The sequence below is a fragment of the Bufo bufo genome, chromosome 1 (assembly GCF_905171765.1).
Source record: "Bufo bufo chromosome 1, aBufBuf1.1, whole genome shotgun sequence".
NCBI lineage: Eukaryota > Metazoa > Chordata > Amphibia > Anura > Bufonidae > Bufo > Bufo bufo.
In genome coordinates this window covers 465990112-466008271 of record NC_053389.1, presented here as the reverse complement: position 1 = coordinate 466008271, position 18160 = coordinate 465990112, and the positions used below count along the sequence as shown (strand labels likewise).

Below are 18160 nucleotides of genomic sequence, written 5' to 3'. Positions count from 1 at the left end.
CAGTTTGTATAGAATTGTTTCAATCATGATAATAAGGATGATGATAAAGCCCTAATTGTTACATGGTAATCCAAGAGGATGAAGCACTATTTTTTACATCATCATGTCCTAATACATATGATGTTTCATCATATTTAAAGTAATAAACCAGCCATTGTCATAGAAAAGCACAGTTCTGCCACTGTGGCACACCACGTACAGCAAGATCCATAAATATTGGGATATCAACACGATTCAAAATTTTTTGGCTCTATACACCACCACAATGGATTTGAAATGAAACAAACTACATGTGCTTTAATTGCAGACTGTCAGCTTTAATTTGAGGGTATTTACATCCAAATCAGGTGAACGGTGTAGGAGTTACAACAGTTTGCATATGTGCCTCCCACTTGTTAAGGAACCAAAAGTAATGAGACAATTGGCTTCTCGGCTGTTGCATGGCCAGGTGTGTGTTATTCCCTCTTTATCCCAATTACAATGAGCAGATAAAAGGTCCAGAGTTCATTTCCAGTCTGCTATTTGCATTTGGAATCTGTTGCTGTCAACTCTCAAGATAAGATCCAAAGAGCTGTCACTATCAGTGAAGCAAGCCATCATTAGGCTGAAAAAAACACAACAAACCCATCAGAGAGATAGCAAAAACATTAAGAGCGGCCAAAACAACTGTTTGGAACATTCTTAAAAAGAAGGAATGCACCGATGAGCTCAGCAACACCAAAAGACCTGGAAGACCATTGAAAACAACTGTGGTGGATAAGCGAAGAATTCTTTCCCTGGTGAAGAAAACACCCTTCACAACAGTTGGCCAGATCAAGAACACTCTCCAGGAGGTAGGTGTATGTGTGTCAAAGTCAACAATCAAGAGAAGACTTCACCAGAGTGAATACAGAGGGTTCACCACAAGATGTCAACTATTGGTGAGCCTCAAAAACAGGAAGGCCAGATTAGAGTTTGCCAAACGACATCTAAAAAAGCCTTCACAGTTCTGGAACAACATCCTATGGACAGATGAGACCAAGACCATCTTGTACCAGAGTGATGGGAAGAGAAGAGTATGGAGAAGGAAAGGAACTGCTCATGATCCTAAGCATACCACCTCATCAGTGAAGCATGGTGGTGGTAGTGTCATGGCGTAGGCATGTATGGCTGCCAATGGAACTGGTTCTCTTGTATTTATTGATGATGTAACTGTTGACAAAAGCAGCAGGATGAATTCTGAAGGGTTTCGGGCAATATTATCTGCTCATATTCAGCCAAATGCTTCAGAACTCATTGAACGGCGCTTCACAGTGCAGATGGACAATGACCCAAAGCATACTGCAAAAGCAACCAAAGAGTTTTTTAAGGGAAAGAAGTGGAATGTTATGCAATGGCCAAGTCAATCACCGGACCTGAATCCGATTGAGCATGCATTTCACTTGCTGAAAACAAAACTGAAGGTTAAAATGCCCCAAGAACAAGCAGGAACTGAAGACATTTGCAGTAGAGGCCTGGCAGAGTATCACCAGGGATGAAACCCAGCGTCTGGTGATGTCTATGCGTTCCAGACTTCAGGCTGTAACTGACTGCAAAGTATTTGCAACCAAGTATTAAAAAATGAAAGTTTGATTTATGATTATTATTTTGTCCCATTACTTTTGGTCCCTTAACAAGTGGGAGGCACATATGTAAACTGTTGTAATTCCTACACCGTTCACCTGATTTGGATGTAAATTCCCCTTAAAATTAAATCCGACAGTCTGCAGTTAAAGCACATCTTGTTCATTTCATTTCAAATCAATTGTGGTGGTGTATAGAGCCAAAAATGTTAGAATTGTGTCGATGTCCCAATATTTATGGACCTGACTGTATATTATTTTCACCAACGCATGTAATTAATAATATCTGCACAATTACATACTGGGGTTTTCTTTTATTTTGATAGTTTAAACAACAATTGTATATAGTACAATGTCTATAAAGGTATCTTCCATCTAGTACAGTTCACAAAAAATCTAAAAAGTTTTAAAGTCATGTCCACTTGTGTACTGCACAGCTTGCTCATCCAGTTCTGTCATCATGTGTTCATGGAAACTGAATCTATAATGGCTTATAGACGAAATGAACCATATTGTTACCTAAGTTGACATGACTTTAGATACTACTGATTGTAAAAACATGCATATTATCATTTTTTTCTATTTTTCCATGAGCTAGGACAGTGAAGGGCTTTATTACTATATATCCAGTTGTGTAATATCCTTGGTGCGCTAGGGTAGTGAAGGGGTTAATAAAAGCCCTGGTGGTTTGGTCATTGATGGGGTTAATAATAACATCCCTGGTGGTCTAGAGCAGTGATGGGTTAAATTCCTGTGAAGAGGTTAATAACCTGTAGTGAAGGCTGCAGGACTCCCTCCTCTTACTGCTACTTCTATAGCTGTGTATTGCTCAGACAGAAACTGCATCATCATAGGCTGCACAGGCTATATGTCTGCCCTACCTATAAGGCTTGAAGGGAACCTGTCAGGCTAAACATGGTGTTTGAGATGCAGAGAGCATGTTATAGAGCAGGAGGAGCTGAGCAGATTGATGTGTAGCTTTATAGGAAAACAATCAGTACAAATTGTATTTTATTAATTTAAAGTGGCTCTGTCACCAGGATCAGCTCTATAAAGCCAGACTCGCCGGTAGGGCTCATCATGTTGATTAAAACAAAACTTTTATTTTGCCTGTATGTTAAATAGCTGCTGAGATATCTTATGCAAATGAGCAAATTCAAGCACCAGGAGGTGGGGCTGAATGATGTGAGCACTGCTTTGTAATACCTCCTGTGCTCTGCACACTCCCCCCTCCCCTTGACATCAGCATGCTGAAGGCAGAGCTGTGTCCTAGCATCTACATATCATATACTCTATGTACTATAGCTTCACCACACTGAGATCTGCTCAGAAAGCTAATCTACATATTACTGCTTTATTCACAGGTACAATTATATATTATTTATTATAATATAGCCTTTTATTATGGGTTAAATGACAGAGATTAAAAATTACAGAAAAAAGCATTATGTAAGTCTCTCCTGGGACTTGAGCTTAGGATTTCTACATGCATGGTAGACCATTTAACACAAAGCTATAGGATTACCACATAGAGGAGAAAGTTTTTTCTATGCTTAGAAGCTAATACATATTACTGGTGTCTTTATAATCATATATTGTGCTGGTAAATAAATACGTAATATGTAGATTAGCTTTCTTATCAGATGTGGTAAAACTATATGTGTATAGAGTATATGATAGGTAGATGCTGAGACACACCTCTGTCCTCAGCATGTTTAGCCCTGTCAATCAAGGGTATGAGGAGTGTGTAGGGAACAGGGGGTGTTACAAAGTAGTGTTCCAAGGATTCAGCCCTACCTCCTGGTGCTCAAACGTGCTCATTTCCATATACATATAAATGTAGATATCTCTGCAGCTGATTAGCATGTCAGAGAGCTCCTTGCTATATTGTCATAATTGATACATATTTTGCTGTTCTAGTGGGAATTGAATTTCTTAATTTGCTGTAATGTTTCTATGCTGGCTTCATTTGGATATCTCTCCGATATGTATAGCATTTGTACTTTTACATGAGATGCTTTGTAGGCAGTGATCTTCTAGTCCTTGATATTTTCTTAGATAGCATGCACTAATTGACCATAACTATGCTTCTTGTCAATAAAAGTGAGACATGGCTAGCTAAGAGTAAGGTAACCGAGGAATCAGCTTGTGTCCCAAGACATGAAAGGTGCTAATTATGTGTATATATTTAACCTCTATCAATTTACGCTATGCGTACAATTCAGGCTTTCATTATAACACCATATGATCTTGAGTTAATAAATATTGGGTTTTGTTTTCTCGTTTAGAAAGATGTTTGAGGGAGGTAAGACCTATAAATGGGTAGGTTAATTGGCTTGTTATATAACTGTCCCAAGAGTAAATGTGTCTGAACAAAACAAGTTACATTGGATAAAAAATTCAAATTTTATTTTCAGGATTTCTTTCTGTTACTAAATGTTTTGTTTAGCTTACCGTATCTGATCTCAGGATTAACTTGTATTCAGAATGTTGGGATATTTTATTAATGCTACAGCCTCAGATTGGGTCATAGTCACCAGTGGGGTGCCACAGGGGTCAATATTTGCAGATGGTACTGTACTAAGCTCTGTAAAGTAATCAGCACAAAAGAGGATAATAGAATATTACAGAGGGTTTTGGTGAAGCTGGACGCTTGACCAATATGCCTTTTTACTGACGTAAACAAAGGGGGTTTAAGCTTGACAGCTGGCTTTAATCAATGATTATATGTACCCATCAATGGTGCATTAAAAACTATAACTTGTCCTGTAGAAAATAAGCCCTCATACAGGTACATTGATGAAAAAACAAAAAAGATATAGCTCTTGGGATGCGATTATGGAAAAAATGTGAGTGGTCACTAAGGGGTTTACATTTCACCGGATTTTATTAATTGAGATAAGTACCTGTACTTGCGGGGTACCTGATGCTGCCACCCTGCCTGTTTTATTAAAATAGCTCTCCTATGCCGCGCTGCGCCTCCCGGTGTTTTCCCTGCTCAGTATGCTAATACTGAGCATCAGAGCAATGGGGGGGAGATGCAATCTTTCTCTGTGGGCGTCTCCTTCTCCCCTGGCTGTAGCGCTGTCCAATCGTATCGGAGAGCGTCACAGCCAGGGAGGTTTGTCCCTGGCTATGACGCTCTGCACTGCGATTGGACAGCGCTACAGCCAGGGGAGAATGAGACGCCTACAGAGAAAGACTGCGTCTCCCCCCCCCATTGCTCTGATGCTCAGTATTAGCATACTGAGCAGGGAAAATACTGGGAGGCGCAGCGCGGCGTAAGAGCGCTATATTAACAAAACAGGCAGGGTGGCAGCATCAGAGGGGGGTACCTTGCAAGTACAGGTACTTATCTCAATTAATAAAATCCGGTGACAGGTCCTCTTTAAGTGGAGAAATGGCTAGTGGAGTCTAATGTAGATGAATGTAAGTTCATGCACCTGGGCAGAGGAAACAGAATGAGCAATTATGTAATAAATGGTAAAACACCACGTAAAACTACCAATGAAAAAGATCTGGGGATAATGGTGAACAATAAATTAAACTTCAGCAATCAGTGTAAGGCCTCATGCACACGACCGTTGTTTTGGTCTGCATCCGGCTTGGATGTGGACCCATTCATTTCAATGGGGCCGCAAAAGATGCGGACAGCACTCCGTGTGCTGTCCACATCCGTTGCTCCGTTCCATGGTACGCCAAAAAATATAACCTGTCCTGTTAGGCAGTTATATCAATGGCTGTCCGTGCCGTGCCGAAAATTGCGGAATGCACACGGACGCCATCCGTGTTTTGTGGATCCTCAATTTGTGGACCGCAAAACACACAATGATCGTGTGCATGAGGCCGAAGGCAGAGTTGCCAAGGCAACAAGTCAGCTTTGAAAGAGTCTGTTTTGGGGTAATTTGTGCCAGATTTATCAAATGAGGCACATTGATAAATTTGGCGCATCTTTAAACTTGACACTTACACATGACACCCCCTGCTGGAGTTTGCCTTTTTTATGACTTTTCTAAAAGTTGCATTGGCAAATCTGGTATGAAACATTAACATTGCTGTGTTTTGTGTGTAAAAATGCACAATGTTGCAGAATATTTGCTCGAGTGATCACAAAAAGTTGCAAAGCCCTATATTGTGACTTTATGAAGCCAGCCCTTCACATATACGCACTCATACACAGTATAAAAATCACTTGTCAGACCTTACATGATTATTACGCCTCCTGCACACAAACGTGTGCTGCCCGTTGCCGTATTGCGGACCGCATTTGCGGATCCACATAACACGGGTGCCGGAGATGCGGAATGGAGAGGAGCGGAAGCACAGAACGGAACCCTACAGGAGCACTACGGAGTGCTTCCGTGAGGTTTCGTCCCGTACTTCCGTTCCGCAAAAAGATAGAACATATCCTATCTTTTTGCGGACCGCCCGGATCGCGGACCCATTGAAGTGAATAGGTCCGAGATCCGCTGCGACTGCCCCACGGTCGGTGTTCGTGCATTGCAGCACGGCCATGGAGCTCACACGTTCCGGTGCAGGAGGCCTTACAGTTGCATTCAGTTTTGTTCTTTGTGATGTATAAACTCTTTTTTTTTTTTTCTCACTTTCCAAGCGAAGTAACTTTTGAAATGTTTCTGTTTTACCATATGAGCGCTTGTTTTTTTAATGCAATAATTTGGGAGTACATAGAACATTTATTAATTCTTTCTGGAAGAATTTTAAAAAATACAGCAATTTTGCCATTTGTATGATTTAGTACAATTATGGCGATATCAGATACAGGCAATACAGAAGATTGTATTGAGCTCTCCTGTCATTGTGATAAATCCATTTCTATGTGCACCAACTGTTTTTGTGTTTTCTGTGTGATATTTATCTTATTGCACTTATATAGCGCTGCTATATTCTGCAGCAATTTACAGACATTAGCATAAAGCTGACCTCAATGGAGCTCACAATCTAAGTTTCCTGTCAGTATATCTTTGGAGTGTGGGAGGAAACCTACGCAAACAGGGGGAGAACATACAAACTCATGCAGATGTCGTCCTTGGACCCGAACACTGCAAGGCACCGGTGCTAACCACTGAGCCACCGGGCTGCCCATATCAGTTCCTTTTTATGTTCTACTACTTTTGCAGAATAAAAGCCACATTTCATGGGGAAAGCATTTTATGTCACTGCATTCCAAGTGCCAAAATGTATTTCTTTTCCAAGGATATAGCCATATGAGGGACAGTTTCTTGAGGCACAGATTATATTATTTTAAGGGTTACAGAAAGAAAATTGATTAACATAAGTTCATCTTTCACTAATCACTTTTGCTAAATGAAACCACATATTATTGTGAAAAATGCCTTTTATAATGCAAAAAATTGCAAATGTATATGTACAGCCAAATGTGCAAAGTCCTTCAGTACAAGCCATACTATTAATGTTTTATGGAGGTTGCACAGTTGCGTGCTTAATATACTGTATCTCTCTGCAATGGGCGTGCCAGAATATCATCTGAACTCAATAACTTGGGTTTATATACATAAACATTCAGATATGTATGGAAATATATAGTCTACCCTAACAGTTTTTACCCTAGATGACACTGACATATTATTACGCATCATCGAAGACATTCTAGTCAAACCACCTGCATGGAAAAAGAGAAAAAATGACAATGTGTATTTTTTACAACCCGTAGTGTCCAAAATCATGTTATCCTGGGCAAAGATATGGTTCATTCAGTCTGCAATCTATTATAGATTCCGTTTCCAGGGACACATGGTTACAGGTCTGGGTGAGCATGGTCTGCAGTACTTTTTATTGCTAGAATAAAACTTTATATCCTATATTTTAAAGTATAGGATATAAATGTGACATTTTTGTTGTACTGGATAGAAGATATTATATAGACACTGTACCAGATACAACATGTTTAATTTATCAATATAAAAAGGACCTTCCGGGGTCCATGCACAAATTCATTTAGAGGAAAATCAGTGATCAAGTAGATGCTAGCTTTATTTTCTAACATGAAGAAGAAAATTGCAGCTAAATGTACTGTATCTTCTGACATTTCAGTTCATTACACCTGTGAACTGGGTGCTACATGATCTGTCCTGGTCATGTCATGGCAGGTGCTTTTCTCATTATATGTGAGAAATCAGATAACTGTATATTAACTGTAAGGACCATGCACTTATCCGTGTTCTGGAAAATAAACATGGATGTTTTTTAAATGGACCACACATGCATGGCTTTCTCATTTTCAGACAAACCAATTCCCTTCAGGAGCAGGATGGTACATGTTGTGATTTCCTTATGCAGAAAATCACTCATGTAAATTGACCCACTGACATTAAAGGGAACCTGTCACTAGTTTTATGCTGCCAGGTTCTAACAGACACATTAAACTGTCAGCCAAACCCGCCCTTCTCGGCAAGTTCAGCCAACTATACATTATTGTGTATAGGGGCCTATATAGAAAAAAACACTAGTTTTAGATTAAAAAACTAATTTTAAAATGGTGAATGTTTTTTTAACCTCTCTAATTGGACCAAAGACAATAATGAATATTTCTACTTATGCAATAACATTCGAAAAAATTTGTATAGATAGATCTACACCCAGGAAACGCTGGGTATGTACGCTAGTTTATTTCATAAGTGAAATTGGTACGAAAGTTTGCAAGGTTTTGGTTCTGTCCCCAGACCTTAGCTGCAAATTGTAAGGAATAGGTTCTGGGGGGAAATGTAGCATGTCAAAGAAGAGAACAATGACCTAGGAGAAAAAATTATTCAGAATTTACAAACAGATAAAAAAAAGGGCATATAACCAACCACACTAACAACCCAGACCGCCCTCTAACAGGTCATAAAACAATTAATACTAGTATATACATATATACAGTGAACAAAAATATATACGCAACATTTTCTGCATACACAAAAGACCCATTACTCTCAAATATTATTCACAAATCTGTGTTAGTGACTTCTCCTTTGCCAACATAATCCATCCCACCTCACAGGTGTGGCATATCAAGGTGCTGATTAGACAGCTTGAATATTGCATAGGTGTGCCTTAGACTGCCCACAATAAAAGGCAACTCTGAAATGTGCCCAGTTTTGCCTTACTGGGGAGGGGGGGGGGGTCATAAAAACAGTCAGTATCTGGTGTGGCCACCATTTGCCTTTACCCAGTGCAAGACATCTCCGTCGCACAGAGTTGATCAGGTTGTTAATTGTGGCCTGTGGAATGTTGGTCCACTCCGCTTCAATAGCTTTGCGAAGTTACAGAATATTGGCAGGAACTGGAACATGCTGTCGTATACGCCAATCCAGAGCATCCCAAACATGCTCAATGGGTGACATGTCCGGTGAGTATGCTGGCCATGCAAGAACTAGGATGTTTTCAGCTTCCAGGAATTGTGTACAGATCCTTGCATAATGGGGCCGTGCATTATCATGCTGCAACATGAGGTGATGGTCGTGGATGAATGGCACAACAATGGGCCTCAGGATCTCGTCACGGTATCTCTGTGCATTCAAAATGCCATCAATAAAATGCATCTGTGTTTGTTGTCCATAACATACTTCTGCTCTTACCATAACCCCATCGCCACCATGGGCCACTCGATCCACAACGTTGACGTCAGCAAACCACTTACCCACACGACACTACATGCGCTGTCTGCCATCTGCCCTGAACAGTGAAAACCGTGACTCATCCATGAACAGAACACCTCTCCAAAGTCCCAAACGCCATCGAATGTGAGCACTTGCCCACTCAAGTCGGTTACGACGACGAACTGCAGTCAGGTCCAGACCCCGATGAGGACGACTAGCATGCAGATGAGCTTCCCTGAGACGGTTTCTGACAGTTTGTGCAGAAATTATTTGGTTGTGCAAACTGATTGTTGCTGCAGCTGTCTAGGTGGCTGGTCTCAGACGATCATGGAGGTGAACATGCTGGATGTGGAGGTCCTGGGCTGTTGTGGTTACACGTGGTCTGCGGTTGTGAAGCCGGTTGGATGTACTGCCAAATTCTCTGAAACGCCTTTGGAGACGGCTTATGGTAGAGAAATGAACATTCATTGCACAGACAACAGCTCTGGTAGACATCCTGCAGTCAGCATGCCAATTGCACGCTCCCTCCCTGTGGCATTGTGTTGTGTGATCAAACTGCACATTACAGAGTGGTCTTTTATTGTGGGCAGTCTAAGGCACACCTGTGCAATATTCATGCTGTCTAATCAGCACCTTGATATGCCACACCTATGAGGTTGGATGGATTGTCTCGGCAAAGGAGAAGTGCCCACTAACACAGATTTACACATATTTGTGAACAATATTTGAGAGTAATGGGTCTTTTGTGTATGTAGAAAATGTTTCAGATCTTTGAGTTCAGCTCATGCAAAATGGGAGCAAAACTAAAAGTGTTGCGTTTATATTTTTGTTCAGTGTATATATATATATATATATGTTGAGGGAAGTGTTGGATTTAAATATATATGCATGTATGCCCTTACATATATGCATATATATTGGCCCTTTTGCATGGGCCGGTCCAGGTGGTATGGGTGTATACATGGAGATGTATGTATGCCCCCTTGTCAGCATACATCTCTATGTATAATATATCCATATGCAGGTGGGCTTATTACTGCCCATTTATGATATTGTGTATATGTACATGCATCTATATGGATGTATATACCTAAGTGCCCCCAAGTTGGGTGGATATATATGTATATACTGATATGATCCCCAGGTTGTGTAGTGTGTATATGTGTGCATATATATATTGATCAGCCTGGTTCTGTTATGACGTGGGACTGTGTGATGTTATGGTGTAGCAGCTGGGGGGGAGGCTTTCATTTACAGCTTGGGCAGGAAGTCCTTTGTTTCAGTTCAAGCATTCCGTCACATGCCCACGATGATGTCATCACCCTCCTGTTGAAGGAGGAGGGGGGCTGTTTTTGGGCAAAATTAGCCCAAGCAGGACAAAGGTGCAGGCTCTTGGAACCAGACTACAATCAGAGACACATGGGAACAGCTCCCTGAAGGAAGAGAGGCCACATGCCCCTGGAGATGGCCTAGTAACCCTGGAAGGACTAAGTATTAACCCCTACCTGTCTAGCCCCTACCTACCCCTCACATACCCCCTATATCCCCAACAAAAGTAACCCCTTCCCTGCCACCAACACATCCCATTGCAATCCCTATCCCTGCAGTCCCTGTCCTCACCAACCATCCCCTTACCCTGGCTGCTGCATGAACCTCAGCCCTGTTCCCCTGCTCTGCCCTACTGCCCTGCAAGTCCCTGACCATTAAACCCTTCACTGCATACTGCCCTGCCTCAGCATTGACCCCTTCACTGCCTGATCCCTGCTGCAGTCTGCTGCCCTGATAACCCCTGCCATACCAGGCCTTGGCCTGACCCCTTGTACCCCGTAGGGACAGTGAGTAGCCAGGCGGGTGGGTTACTGATATTTGTGTGTATGCAAGTGTATTATTGTAAGTATAGCTAGTGTGTGGGGTGGAATTGGAAATTGTGTATTGTAATTGTAGTTAGAACCGTATTAGTGTGTTGTTATAGTGTGTTTACTTATATTGCTGTGTGCTGCTATAAATATATATATCTATTCCATTGATATAGATATATATAATTATAAGCAAATATTAGACTGTTACGTATAGTGTGTTAATAAATACCTTTTATTTAAGCACAGTGTGTAGTCTTTTGTAGTAGTAAGGCGCCGCAGCAATAGTCGCACGTAGTGTAGTTCAGTGGAGTGTATAGGTAACAGAGGTAGTTAGCTAGTTAACATAGCTAAATAGGTTATTTATATTATGATTTAGGCATAAATAGGCGGAGTCATCACTAGACGACTCACGCCTATTTATGAATATTAATTATTGAGATTTGCATAAATAGCAATAATTAATATCCCCTTTAACATTGGCGAGTCAGGCCCACTGTTAGGAATTTCTATCTGTGTTTGGTTTTGGTGAGAAAAATCGTTTACGCTGTGAACTAGTCAGGTGGGAGGGACGTGGTCAGTGGATTCTGAGCGTCCATAGCCTGATAGTTCGGACAGGTAAAGCGGATTTCTCAATCAGAACTAAACACAAGGCAATTTCTACAGCAGAGAACCTAAAATCTTTTCAGATTTTTGTGTATTAACGATTTTCTGATTGCCTTGCACGCCCACTGAACACTGGAGATAAGTCGTCACATGCGTGACTGAAGAGAGGACCATCACCGTCGGAGCTGAACAGAGAAGTCCGGCTGGACGGGAGAAGGCGTTAAAGGACCTCCTCCACGCAGCACACAAGGGACAACAAAGGACAGCACCAAGGAATATGGCCTCTCATCAAGACGTAAGTATGGACTTCTCCACACTACACCACCTAGCCAGACACATTTAACCCCATCCTCCCCACCACTTACAAGTCAGCAGAAATGCTGTGGTCCGATTTGTTAGCACAGGCTTGTAGTTATGACAAGCTATGTGTTAACAAACGTACAGTGTTGAACAAGGCCACCAAACGGCTTCGGATGCTAGCCAAACTTGTGCATACATTTGAGGCTGGCATCTGCAAGCCAAAGTAAGTTGCGCTGGTGTCTCAGTCTTGGAGACAATTCCTCCGAACATTCATTGCCAATGCTGTGCCAGTAATTTGGACCAGGTTTCGGCATTGCGGGCACAGCTGGCGGAGAATGTACAGTCTACTGTTGACCGAGATGCGCAGGTGGCTAGGATAGAGTCACAGTTAGTAGAGCTGCAGAGGCAGAAGGAGGAAATTGAGGCTAAGTTGACTCAGTCTTATACTGAGGTCAAGGCCTTCAAGGAGCGGACTGCCTCTACTGACGTGACTGTAGCCAAATTGAAGGCTGAGGTTGCTGTAAGGTCCCAGCTAATGTCTGGCATGCAACAGGTTATCACCAATTTGGTGCCGGCCCTTTCTTTTCCGTAAAGTCAGGGTCGGAATCTCCCAAAACTTTGCCCTGTGCAGGGCAAAAAGGGGCGGAGAGTGTGACTGGTCAAATCATCAGATCAAGCCGGTCCAGACTAACAGAGATTTTTCCCTGACTTTGGGAAAAAGAACTGTTGTGAAGAGTGCGTCCCTGAGAATGGAACAATTCAGGAGAAGGGAGCACGGCTGCAGTGTAGACAGACCTGGGCCATGCAGAGCAAACATCAGATGTTTTGCATGTGGTGGCCTAGGTCACATAGCGAGACACTGCAAAACAGATAGGAACATAACACACAGGACAGGAAACCAAGTCACGTGTTTCAGGTGTGGGAACAAAGGACACATTGCAAGGAATTGCCCTTGTGCAAGCAATTGCAATGTGTCCAACAGTATTAGCCAGATAACAAATTGTGTAGTGGGGTCTAGTCAGCTTGGCCATAAAGGAGTTACCTCTAGGCAGCATCACCAGCAGCTGAGGCGTCAGAATGGCCAAGCTAGGCTAGGCAACATTTGACACCCCTGTACTATTTGTTACACTGTTTGTTCCCTGTGTATGTCCATGTTGTGTGTTTTTGTTATCTGTAGTAACTATAATGATACTGCGCTCTGGGACTCTGAGTATATTTAAATTAATACAGGGGTATCATAGGTTAATACAATTCAGCACATAAGTATACACTATAATACAAATCTCTATCTGGCTTTTGCCAGTGTACCTGTAGTGTGAACTTCTGTTTGTATGTTGATCCTCCTGTGTGTTTGGTGCGCTGGTGCGTCTTCCTGAAGTCAGGGATTGCCGATTGAATGATTGTTGCTCGCCGAGTCCTCGATGCTGGAGTCCGGGGAATGAGATGGTTCAGGTCTCGTATGAGTCGGCGTGCAGGGTCAGTGTGCAGCTTCGCGCTCCGGCCGGTGACGCGATGCTACAGGCAGTAGAGGTTCGGACAAAACTTTTTTTAGGGCTCACTAGGAGCAATGAGTGACGTCACTCCAGCGGTCATCAATGACCACAAGTGCCAGGTATCTTTATCCCAACGCGTTTCGAACAGATGCTGTTCTTCATCAGGGAATGTTACAAGGCTGTTCATGCTCTCTCTATTTATGCGCTCATTTGTAATCCAGAATATTAACCCCTTCTCTGCCATTCCTACACAAGTCCAATGCCAATCATCATTCAAAGCCGAACAGTTCTATCTCTGCGTTTAAGCCATTAGGCATTAAAGTGTCCATGTTGAATATCCATTTTGCCTCTATTTTGGACATTTCTTTAACATAGTCACCTCCCCTTTTGTTTTTTTGTATAATTTCTACCCCACAAAAATTCGAACCCACAAAACTGCCTCCATGTTTTGTATGGTAGTGACGGGATAATCGGTGGCCTTCATATTTTCTATTTATATTGTATAGATGTTCCCCTATCCTTTTCTTCAAGGGTCTTTTTGTGTGGCCCACATATATCTTCTTGCATGGGCACGTTATTGTATAGATAACACCCTTACTATTGCATGTTATGAAATTCTTTATGCTTTGTTTATATGTTCCTTCTGTGTTACTTATTTGTGTTTTTATTTTCTTATCTTGGGATATTTTACATCCTCTACACATTTTGCACGGATAGAAGCCATCCCTTTCTCCCCCTATTCCTTTTTGATTTTTCTCATTTGCGTTTATTCCCGTGCATTTGTTTGTGGATGCGATCATGTTGCCCACATTCTGTGCCTTTCGGAACACAAATTTAGGATCTTTGGGGATCATTTCACCTATAATTTTGTCCTCCTTGAGGATGTCCCAGTGTCTTTTTATGATTTTTTTGAAAAATGGAACTGGGTTACTATATGGTGTGATGATGGGCGGAATTATTATCTCAGTTTCATTTTCCTTGTTAGCTGTTTTATTTTTTCTTTCAATTAATAGGGTTTCTCTATTTATTTTATTTATTTCTGTTTTTTGTTGTATTAATTTTATTTTGTCATAGCCTTTATATTCAAATTTCTTCTGTAAAATCTCCGCCTCCCTTTCATAATCCCCTGTTCCTGCACAATTTCTTCTCAATCTCATGAATTGACTCCGTGGGATATTTTCCAACCATCTTGGGAGATGGCAACTCTCCATAGCAATGAAGCTATTTCCATCCGTCGGCTTATTGTAAGTTCTAGTGAGTAGTTTATCTCCCTCCGCATAAATAACTAAATCTAAAAAATGGATTTCCTTTTGGCTGTAGGATGAAGTAAATTCTAGATAAAAATCATTTTTATTAATGTCCTTTAAAAATTCCTGCAGTTTTACTTTCCCCCCATCCCATATAAAAATAATATCGTCTATAAAACGTTGCCAGAGGACGAGACCCGCACGGGGGGTTCCATCAGGATGGATAAAAAGTTTTTGCCACCATCTGACGTACAAATTTGCAAACCCCGGTGCGAATCTCGTCCCCATATCGGTCCCCCACGTCTGGAGATAAAAGTTTTCATTATATAAATAATAGTTTTTTGTTAAAATAAACATAATGCATTCCCCCAAAAAGTGTATTTGTGCTTCTGGCATCTCTCCCATAGCTCTTAAAAAATATTGAACAGCGTCTACCCCTTTTTTATTTTCTATAACGGTGTACAGTGATTTTACGTCAAGTGTACCAATAATGTAATTTTCTCTCCATGCTATCTTATTTAAAATTTGTAAGGTATGTTTGGTATCCTTGAGGTAAGTTGGAAGTACCTGTACATATGGCTGAAGTTGTTGATCAATGTACCTGGAGAGGGAGCTAGTGAGGCAGTCTATACCAGACACTATAGGTCTCCCTGGTGGTTTTTGGGTATCTTTATGTATTTTTGGATTATGGTATAGCACTGCAATTTTTGGGTGTTCATTATTTATAAATGTAGCTTCTTTTTTATTAAAAATACCTATATCTTTTCCTTTTTGAACTAACTCCTTAAGTTGTTTTTTAAAAATCTCAGTTGGGTCACTCTTTAGTTTTTTGTATGTTCTATCATCACTCAAAATATTATCTGCCTCTCCCTTATAGTCCTTGATATTCATTAGGACTATACCCCCGCCTTTGTCGGCTGGGCGTATGATAATATCATGATTTTTCTGCATAGTAGTAATGGCTTTCTTTTCCTCCTCAGAAATATTGCACATATATTGTGGTTTTTTGGGATAGCGAACTTTTCTTATATCCCTGGTTATTTGGTTCATGAAGCTGTTTAACGCCGAGGAATATTCATGTAGGGGATTATATTTAGATTTTGGCATCAGATCTGTATGTTTGAAGCCATTTTTTAGTTCTTCCCCTATTTTTTTGTTGTTGTTGTTGTTCTTCATTATGTTTACCTTGTTTTGAAAACGTTTGTTTTTTTATAGTTTTTTTTATAAAATATTTTTTCAACGCTAGGCGTCTCATGAACCTTCTAACTCCGATAAAAGCCTGAAATTTGTTTAGGTAGACCGTTGGAGCAAATTTGAGACCCTTTTTTAGTATTTTTGCCTCTCCTGATGTTAATGCATGATTACTTAGATTGTATATTTTTTGTCCCCATTCATCATCTATTTCTACTTCCCCCGTTAGTTTTTTCTCTTTTTTGGAGAGTTTCCCCCCTCTGCATCCCCTTTTCTGTTTGAGTTTTTTCGGACCTGAAAAAATCCTTTTTTACTGTCTTTTTAATATTATCTCTCCTTTTACTTATATTTTCAGGATTTTCCCGATTTCTTTCTTCCTCTATTACTGGTTGTATATCTATAACTTCTTCCATTCTTTCCCCACAACTTTTTCTTTGTGTTACTGCTGCGCTGTAAGTCATTTTTACAGAGCTTCCCACCAAATCAGGTTTTTCTCCTCTCCTTCTGCTGTTGTTGCCACCATAATTTACTTTTTTATTATTATCTTTTTTGTTTTCTCGCTCCTTTTTGTCTTCTATATTTTCAATCATATCCTCATCTTCATTTATTATTTGGTTGAGGGGACTATACCTATTATTCTCCAAGATATTGGTGTTGTGTACCTGAACCTCCATACTTATTTAATTAGCTGTAGTGGGTGAAGTATTGGTGTCATTATCCTCTGAGTTGTTATATACAGAAAATGACATCTCCCCAGTATTGGACGCTTCTACCGAGAGTTCGTCTATAGTTTCTAATACACTTCAGTCCTCTGGTCTGTCGCTATCAAATATGTGTATAGGTAATGAATCCCTATTGAATTTCCACATTTTCTTTTCCTTTATTTCCAATTCTTTGTAATGTAATCTCATTCTTATGTTATCAACCAAAGGCTGTATGTTTGGGTCATCTTTCCAGGGTCTGATTTTTTCAAATGCCTTACATATTTCTTTACTCATGGTTGTCAATCTTAATTTTCTTTTATGGATAATGAAACCAACAGCCCTTCTCGAGAAATCATGAAACATGTGGTTCCATTCTGTGATGATTTCTCTATCCCCCATGTCTCCTGATAGAGTTTTTTCCACTTTTAATCCTCTGGGGTTGATGTTCCACTCTAGGTATTTTTCCAAGGTCATAATTTCCATAGATCTTTTAATTCTGTTGTTAACATATCCTCTAGATCCCGTAAAGTATTTCTAATAAACGGGAAATGGGTATCTAGGTTGTTCTCGTTATTAGATTGTTTTAAAGAATGTGACCCAAAGATAGATTGAACTCTCTGGATCCGTTCTTTTCTGTCCCACCACAAGTCCGCCATAATGATGCAGACACGTGTGGTTAAACGTTAGCACAGTACACTAGCAGCCCGCCTGAAGCTTGCGGTATATGAAACAGGAAAGATTTAAATAACGCTTCAAGGATGCTCCGTGGGTGCGCTAAGTGGTGGCAGCAGTATCGCAGCAAAACCGCAAAGTTCCGCAAAGACTTCAGGAAGACGCACCAGCGCACCAAACACACAGGAGGATCAACATACAAACAGAAGTTCACACTACAGGTACACTGGCAAAAGCCAGATAGAGATTTGTATAATAGTGTATACTTATGTGCTGAATTGTATTAACCTATGATACCCCTGTATTAATTTAAATATACTCAGAGTCCCAGAGCGCAGTATCATTATATTTACTACAGTGCCTTCTTTCATGCGGCAAACTTTGCGGTTTTGCTGCGATACTGCTGCCACCACTTAGCACACCCACGGAGCGCCCTTGAAGCGTTATTTAAATCTTTTCTGTTTTTGTTATCTGCTTGTAAGTTTTTTTGATGTTGAGGGTTGTGGTCCTTGTCTACGAATGTGTTCCACCATGCTGATTTTTGCCTTGCTGTAACTCCAGTTGCTGCTGTTTTTGATTCATTCTTGTGTCCCCTTTGAGTAGAACTTTGTTATACTGTGGATCGAGAAAATTGTTGGTTTGCGGAACGGGTGACATTGGAACACAGTTAAGTAGGATGTCACAATGAGCAACCAAGGTCTCTGATCGATACAGGTAACACTGTTTTGCTCAAGGTTTTCGGTAGGGCTGTGTTACACTGGGGACTAGGGCGGACAGACAACATTGGTGTAATATTGTGCTGCGCACTTAATTCTAGTCCGAACAGGTAACACAGCTCTGATTGGGATTGGATACAGAATGATTGGCAGCA

General features: G+C 40.8%; 1 long non-coding RNA gene across 1 annotated transcript; it reads right to left on the bottom strand.

The window, feature by feature from the left end:
- Positions 1 to 2046: 2046 nt before the first annotated feature.
- On the bottom strand, positions 2047 to 12004 carry LOC120979788. The gene is made up of 3 exons (XR_005774381.1): positions 11782 to 12004; positions 9698 to 9702; positions 2047 to 2082 (listed from the first exon to the last, which is right to left on the bottom strand). It is a non-coding gene; the product is annotated as an uncharacterized LOC120979788 (long non-coding RNA).
- Positions 12005 to 18160: the final 6156 nt, after the last annotated feature.